The sequence below is a fragment of the Papaver somniferum genome, chromosome 3 (genome assembly GCF_003573695.1).
Source record: "Papaver somniferum cultivar HN1 chromosome 3, ASM357369v1, whole genome shotgun sequence".
Taxonomy (NCBI): Eukaryota; Viridiplantae; Streptophyta; class Magnoliopsida; order Ranunculales; family Papaveraceae; genus Papaver; species Papaver somniferum.
In genome coordinates this window covers 27424315-27432537 of record NC_039360.1, presented here as the reverse complement: position 1 = coordinate 27432537, position 8223 = coordinate 27424315, and the positions used below count along the sequence as shown (strand labels likewise).

The 8223-nt window shown below is 35.4% G+C and overlaps 1 long non-coding RNA gene across 1 annotated transcript; it reads right to left on the bottom strand.

Annotated features, from left to right (window-relative positions):
* Positions 1-2453: 2453 nt before the first annotated feature.
* Positions 2454-4603, bottom strand: LOC113361067. The gene is made up of 2 exons (XR_003364931.1): positions 4497-4603; positions 2454-2786 (listed from the first exon to the last, which is right to left on the bottom strand). It is a non-coding gene; the product is annotated as an uncharacterized LOC113361067 (long non-coding RNA).
* Between the last annotated feature and the right edge of the window lie 3620 nt (positions 4604-8223).

Here is an 8223-nt window from a genome sequence, read left to right as displayed (position 1 = left end):
GGTTTCAATCAAGCAAATACCATCAAATCTATATTTCCTATAGAGACTCAGAATATGTAGCCACTTCCTATCAGAGCAACAACCATTCATGTTCCAGCTTAAGAACTTCATGATTAAGAAATAGACAAACAAAACACAGAGATATTTAGATAATAACAAAAATCGGATAAAAAACAACCAAAGTGCTAAAAACAGGTGAAGCAAATAGCAAAAATAAGGAAGCAAATGAGGGAAAATTCTTAGAAAACTTACAAGGTCATGAGCCAAAGAGGGTTCCACATCCATAGAGTCCGAGACCATCATCATGAGATCGATTTATTTTTCGAATTCTTCGTCAGTAATTTCAGGTTCAGGAGGAAGCATAGATAAAGGCATAGGCTCAAGAATGGTTGCTTCTAACAGACCCCCATTGTTCTCAACATGATTCTCAGCATTTGATGCAAAACCAAAGTCCGAATTAGCTTGTACAATAGTCTCTGAAGAGAAATTCATCTCAGAAGCAGAGCTAAATATGAAACCAGTAGACGTTAAAACGCTCTGATCAAAAGCAGAAGTAGATGTTGACTATGTCATATTAGCATCAGTATTCCCATTACTAGCAATAGATCCTACACTACCCGAGTTGAAAGTGATATCAGCAGGGGGAAAAAATGGTGGCACTGATGAGATCGGAGGCCAACAAGGAGTAGGCATCATTGCAAAGGTATAAGATGCATAGCTATTTCCAAGAGAAACTGACTCAAAAGAAGTTCTAGTTCTCTTACACTTCCTATCATGTGTAATTTCATCATAGTCAAAAGTGAACCTATCATATGACTGAGCAAAACAAGCAAAGTTCAAGTGGGAATGAGAGTTCCTAGCTGAAGCTGTTTCAGATCTAACCGAATCTCTAATGGTTAAGGGAGAATACTTAGGAAAAGCAGATGATAATAAAGGTGAAAAAGAAGAATAACCAGTGCTTATAAGGGATGCTGCAGGCTGAAGGCTGAGCGAAAAAACCGAAGGCTTTGAATGATCCAAAGAAGCAGCTTCAACAACAACAGAAGAAGGGACTCCGACATTCTTCGAGTTTGATCTTTCACCTTTTTCCGAGCTTGCCATAACCTTCGTAACAGCAACATGAGTAGCTCGAGAAGTTGGAGCCGGCAGTGCCCTCACAAAAATCCGGATCTGGGTATCCCTGCACTTTTCTTCATTGTGATATAAAACAAAGCATTTTTTACATGCACGAAAAGGAAATTTAGGGTAGAAAGCTCTCATGTAGTAAGTCCTTTTACTAGAATTGAAAAACCACTTTCCTAGTCAGAGGGGTTCTCAAAGGAACCATTAGTCTAGCTTCATACAAACTCCCAGCAGGAGAATCTGCTGAAACGAAATCCCCAAGCTGATCTAAAACCTCCCTAACCCTACCTTTGTTTACCAAATCAGAATGAATGTTAATCTGCACAGGCATCAAGGTTTTTTCCCATACTGAGTCAAAAATGGATTCCAGAGCACCTAATTGTTGGACAACAAACAATTGACCAAAAAGAAAGGTTGGTCTTGCAGCATATGCTATCTCCTTATCTTGATTCTTCTTGAACATTACAACAAAAAGATTATGGATTCCCATACCCTGAATGTAAGGTTTAGCAAGTTTGAAATCTGGAGAGTTGATAGTCCAGATTTTATTAAGGTGGTGTTTGACAGAAGTCTTATGATAATTTCTAGTGTCATCACAAAGTAGGCAAGCAAATCTAAAAGGGAATTCTTCAACATCTTCATCCAAATCAAGTACTCTAACATGATCAGCAGGAATTGCCATTTTCAAAAGTTAACTAAAGGGTACAGAGAGTAAAGAAAAACTGAGGGTATGAGGAGAAAGCAAGGGAAAATGGGAAGATATAAGTAGTCTCACTGCTAAGGTTTTAATAACCAAATCTTGGAACTCTAAGAGCTTAAGCATGCAGGAGAGAAGACAAGTCATTAATACAGACATGACAATTAAGAGAGGAAATTGCACTTGCCCATTTAACTTTAAGTTCAATCACAACTGATTAACAATACAGAGGTGAGTAAATGTGCATCATGCTTACTGAGAAGAAAAGACTACTCTTGCAACAAGACTTGACAATTAACGGCAGAAGCTAAGTGAACCATAATACTTATTCCAAATTCTCAAAAGATTCCCATTTGACAGTGCAGTTTAAAGAAATAAAATGCCAAATGTAATTAAACTTTTGGAGAGCCACTCTTCTACTTATATTCCCCAAAAAAAAACTGTAAAAAAAAAACTTCAATCCTCTTAAAAATAAGAAATATTTCTTAATTACAATTATAAAACTAACACAACTTTTAACGCAGTTAGATAAGGAAGAAACTCAAGCAAAGATCCATCTGAGAATAAAACCTATAATCCCTAGAAAACAGTATTGCAATGTTGTATCATGTAGAGTATTGAAAGTACCACCCAATAAACCCAATCCAAAATATTCTTGTTTCATTAAGCAAGTCTATTAAACTAACAGAAAAAACAACTGTATCTAAATCAAATCCCTACTCAAGGCAGGGTCTCAGAAACACTTCAGAGTGAATTATAGATTTATTCTACAAATAACGCAATCCCTTTTAATCAAACATATCAGCAGTGACTCACTCCCACAGAAGCAGACTAATTTTTTAACCATACCCATTGAAATAGCAGACCCATCTTATCAACCAAAAGAACTTCTCAAGAACCTCTTTGATTTGTGACTCTCATGATGATTATCTGAAACTCTATGTCTGCACCTCTATTAGCTCATGGCCTAGAATAAACACAAAAAAGGAGAAAACTTTAGGGAATCAAAACAAAAACAAAATAAAGTTAAAACAGAAGATACAGAGAATTCTAATAGATTAAAAGACTCATTAATCTAGATACAGATAGAGAATTGAAAGATCAGATAAAGAAAACCTAAAACATTAGGTCATAAGAAATAAAACTCGAATTGCTTAAAACTATCATCAAAAGATACAATAAATATACGAAAACCTCTTAAAATCTAATGAGAAACATTAAAGTTAAACAGATTTGCAGAGATTGAAACTTGATTTTCAATTATGAAGAGGACAATTTAAGGTTTGACTAAGTCGACGTCGCACGACCAATCGCATGACTTGTAGATGAGTTAGTATTGCGAAAAATGTCGGGCATTTTTGAGTTAGTCTTCGTGTATCAAAGTCTTTCAAAAAGTGCCAAAATCATATGGGACACTGTACGACCCAATACACCAAGTCTATCTTGAACTGCCAAAATTCACCACCGCCTCCATTGGGTGTTCATACCTATATTTAGATAAGCCTAGATACTATAACTAGAAATATGTAGCTAGGGTAGCTTGTCCCCCCTAGTTCACAGTGAATAGAGGGTGCTACCTTCATTTGTAAGCATCAAGTCACTGGTGGATCTAATCAAAGTGGTGTCAAAATCCAGGGTCCCCCTAGCACTGTCTAGTTAAGTGAGCAATCAGTTAGAGTGTTAGAGAAAAGTGACTAGGCGAGAGCTAAAGCAGTGGTTGGATTGTACTTAATAATAATTTTGAGTGAGTGTGCGTGCGTGCGTGTAAAGCATAGTGTGTAAAATTCGGCTGCTCGTGGTTAATAAATTAAATTTCTGGGAATTAAGCGTTGGGTTCTCTCCACACTCCCTCTCTTAGTGTCCATTTGGCGTGGGAGTAATAGTAGGAGGTAGTGCAGTCAACGCTGTGGTTAAGGACTGCATTGGATATAAACTTGTTTGGCAGCGCCCCCAATGCGTGACTTAGCAACTACCGGTAATTTATACTACCTCGAATGGGCGTAGTTGAATACCCAGTTCTCAACCTCTGCATTGAATGTTGCCCCCTGTTGCAGCATTTAACTGCCCCCTTGACAAAGTTCGACTATTATTATACTATATATATTTTTTCGGATTGTTTTACTCCATTCTTTTCTTTTCTTCGTTCTTTTCTTCCTGAACATTGAAACTGAATCTTCTTTTTCTTATCTTCATATCCCCAAAAATAAATATCAAGTTTTATAATTACAGGAAGATAAATATGTTAAAAACTTCCTGATCGATTAGAATTCCAATGGAGATATGCACAGTTTTGTATTTTCATATTTTATAGATCAAGTATTCATGTGTTCTGTAAACTAATTAAGAACATATATGTTCTTCCTTGTTATCTCTCCGAAGGTTTACAATTCTTAATTTCTAAGGTTACGAATTTAGTAAACAACGGAGAATCGGAGATTCCTAGGGTTTTTAAATAATATACCAAGGGAGATTTATAGGGTTCCAATTCAACCTATAACAAAAGATTTGGGATTCTAAGGGCTTCAATTTAACAGAAAGCCAGAAAGGGTTTTTGTTTTTACAAATTGGGGATGTTTTTATTTTATATATATACATAACTATATATATATAATGGTTAGATCTTGAACAAACATGATAATCACATCATAAGCATAGTTGTGTTAAAAATTAAGAGTACCTGGGGATGTCATTGATTGAATCCAATATGTCCTCCAAGAACACCCCTAGCACAGAATAGTTGTAGAATTTTTGGTTTCTCCTTCTTGACCCTTTTTTTGTGTAATGAAATAATAATAATTCATAAACTCTATTCTGATGGTAATAGAGTTCCTTTTATAGGTAGAAGGAGGACCAAGGTTCATAGGATTAAAATTAACATTCAATCTCATCCGTCCATCAAGGAAGAGGTAATATGAAAGGATCCCAAAATATTCTTACATTAATATTTAGCATCAAGAATATATTTATATATGTATAAATATTCTCACATTACATATTTAACATAATTCATAATTAACCAAGTAATTGCATGGACCAAGAGTATATTTATATGTGTATAAATATTCTTACATTCTCCCACTGGTCCATGTGATAATCTATTTAACGGTTAATCGTAGAAAAACATAAGCGCGCATATTGCTAAACAAATATAATGGATAAACGTAATACCTTAACCAAGTAAATTACTTATGCGAGTCATGGCGATGACACGTTGTCTTGTTATCAACATGTTCCCTTCCATGTACCACAACACAAGAAAATTACTTAATCAGGCCTTAAATAGGGATATCATAATGGTCCAGTAATGTCTTCAAAAGAAACAATTTCTGTAACATTCATCCAATAACATAAAAGTATACTAAAATGGATACAGAAATAAGTTCAGAATAATAACAATAATAAGATCTCAATAAGTGTTCAAACATAAGCAAAAGTCTAAGTGAAACTAATTATTTGTTACTCCATCAAGACCCATGTTTCCAACATGTTCCAGAAAAGTCTTGGGAGGTAACGCCTTCGTAAATGCATCTGCAATCATAAGTTTTGTGCCTATGTGTTCAATGAACAACTTTTTTATCTGAACAGCTTGCTTCACGCGTAGGTACTTTAGATCCATGTGTCTTGAACCCTTAGTATATCTAGAGTGCTTTGAAAAAAATACTGCTGCGGCATTATCAAAGTAAAGTTTAACAGGTGCGGAGGCAAAATTTAGGTCTCCAAACATTGAGATGAAATTCCGCAGCCATGAACAGTGATTTGTAGCCTCATAACATGCTGCAAATTCAGCTTCCATTGTTGAGCCAGTGAGAATAGACTCTTTTGGACTTTTCCATGATATTGCTCCTCCAACTAATAGAAAAAGATATCCAAAAGTGCTCTTTCGAGTATCATTACATCCCATGAAATCGGAATCTTAATAGCCAACCAACTCAAACTGATCTGACTTCGTAAATGTGAGACGATGATCCTTCGTTCCTTGTAGGTACCTTAAAACTTTCTTTGCAGCTTTCCAGTGTTCCATTCAGGGATTCACAAGGTATCTTCCCAGCATACCAACTATATAGCTGATATCTGGTCGTGTGCAAACTTGAGCATACATTAAACTTCCCACCACAGAAGCATAAGGGATTTTATCCATTTGCTTACGTTACAGTTGATTCTTAGGAAAAAGATTGAGGCCAAACTTGTCTCCTTTAGAAACCAGAACTATACTTGGCTTACATGCACTCATCTCAAATCTCTCTAGAATTCTTTCGATATATGCTTTCTGTGAGATTGATAATGTTCCAAGTGATCTATCACGAGATATTTATATCCCAATCACATAAGAAGCTTCACCCATATCTTTCATTTCAAAATTCTTTAATAGATATTCCTTAGTTTCATGCATAAGGCCAAGATCACTACTCGCAAGTAGTATGTCATCTACATACAATACCAAAAATATGAACTTCCTCCCACTGATCTTGAGGTATATGCATGGATCTACAACATTTTCTTAAACCAAATTTTCGAATGGTTTCGTTGAATTTTAGATACCACTGCCTGGAGGCTTGCTTAAATCCATAAATTGATTTCTTAAGTTTGCAGACCATGTGTTCATGTCCTTCTAAGACAAAACCTTCAGGTTGACACATGTAAATATCTTCCTCAAGCTCACCATTAAGAAAAGATGTTTTCACATCCATTTGATGTAACTCAAGGTCATATTGAGCTACTAATGCCAGATTAATTCTGAGAGAGTCTTTCTTTGACACGGGAGAAAAAGTCTATTTGTAATCAATGCCATCTTTCTGAGTGAAACCTTTGGCTACAATTCTAGATTTATAATATTGAATATTTCCATTAGCATCGCGTTTGGTCTTAAAGACCCATTTACAGCCGATTGCTTTGTGTCCTTCATACAATTCAACGTATTCTCAGACTCCGTTATCATCCATCGATTTTTTCTCTACTTTCGTAGAATTAATCCATTTATCAGAATTACTACACTTGATAGCTTGTGAATAAGAAACTGGATCTTTCATAATTCCTAAATCAAAATCCGATTCTTGTAGATAAACCACATAATCATCATAAATGGCCCTTTTCCATTCTCTATGAGATCTTCTTAAGGCTGGTTCTTCTTTTTGTTTAACAATATCTTCATTGGCAATAGTTTCATCATGAAGCTCCGGTACCGTTATTTGTGTTGCTCCCTCATTAATCGGTTCAACAACCGGAGGAGTCACAATATCTGTAGAAACCTGAGGTAAAGGGATTATTACTCTGATTTCTTGAACAGATTTTTCTTGCACCGGTGTACTCACACTAACTTCACCATCCTTAATGAATTTTGCATTTCCAGTTTCATAATTCTCATACTATGGTTAGGAAAATAAATAATATACCCCTTGGATTTTTCAGGTAAACCAATAAAGTGACCGCTAACAGTTTTCATATCTAATTTCTTTTCTTTGGGATTATAAACTTTCGCTTTTTCTGAACAACCCCAAACTTGCAGGTGTTTTAAACTAGGTTTCCAGCCCTTCCACATTTCAAAAGGAGTCTTTGGAACTGCTTTGCTTGGAACTCTATTTAAAATATACACAGCATAACAAAGAGCATACATCCACAAACTTAAGGGTAAACTCGCATGACTAATCATGCTTCTAAAAATTTCCATTATAGTACGATTTCGCCTTTCTGCTACACCATTCTGCCAAGGTGAACCTGGCATTGTGTATTGAGCAACAATTCCAAGCTTTTGAAGAAGTAAAGAGAAAGGTCCAGGATGTTGTCCTGTTTCGTCATACCTTCCATAATATTCTCCACCCATATCGGACCTAATGATTTTCACCTTCTTTTCTAATTTCCTCTCAACTTCGGTAATGAACTGCTCTACAACATTCACAGCTTGAGATTTATCATGCAATAAGTAAAGATAATAGTAACGTGAAAAATCATCAATAAAGGTGATAAAATATTTTTCTCCTCCAAAAGTTGGAACGTCGAAGGGTCCACAAATATCTGTATGTAATATTTCAAGGAGTTCTGAACTTCTTGTGGCACCTTTCTTTGTGTGTTTTGTCATCTTTCCTTTAATACAATCCACACAACTTTTATAATCGGTAGAATCAAGGTTCTGTAGAATCCCATCTTTTACCAATCGTTGAAGCTTTTCACGAGATATATGTCCCAACTTCTTATGCCACAAGAATGAGGAATTACCCTCAACATGTTCAGTTCTATCATTATGATGCATGGTTAAATAGGTTCCAGGTATTGATGATGAAGATAAATTTAACTTATAAAGACTATCAGAAAGATAACCAGAACCAATAACTTTAAAATCTTTAAACAAACTAAAACATCCATTGGCAATTTCAAATTGAAAACCTTGTCTATCTAGTTGAGAAACTGAA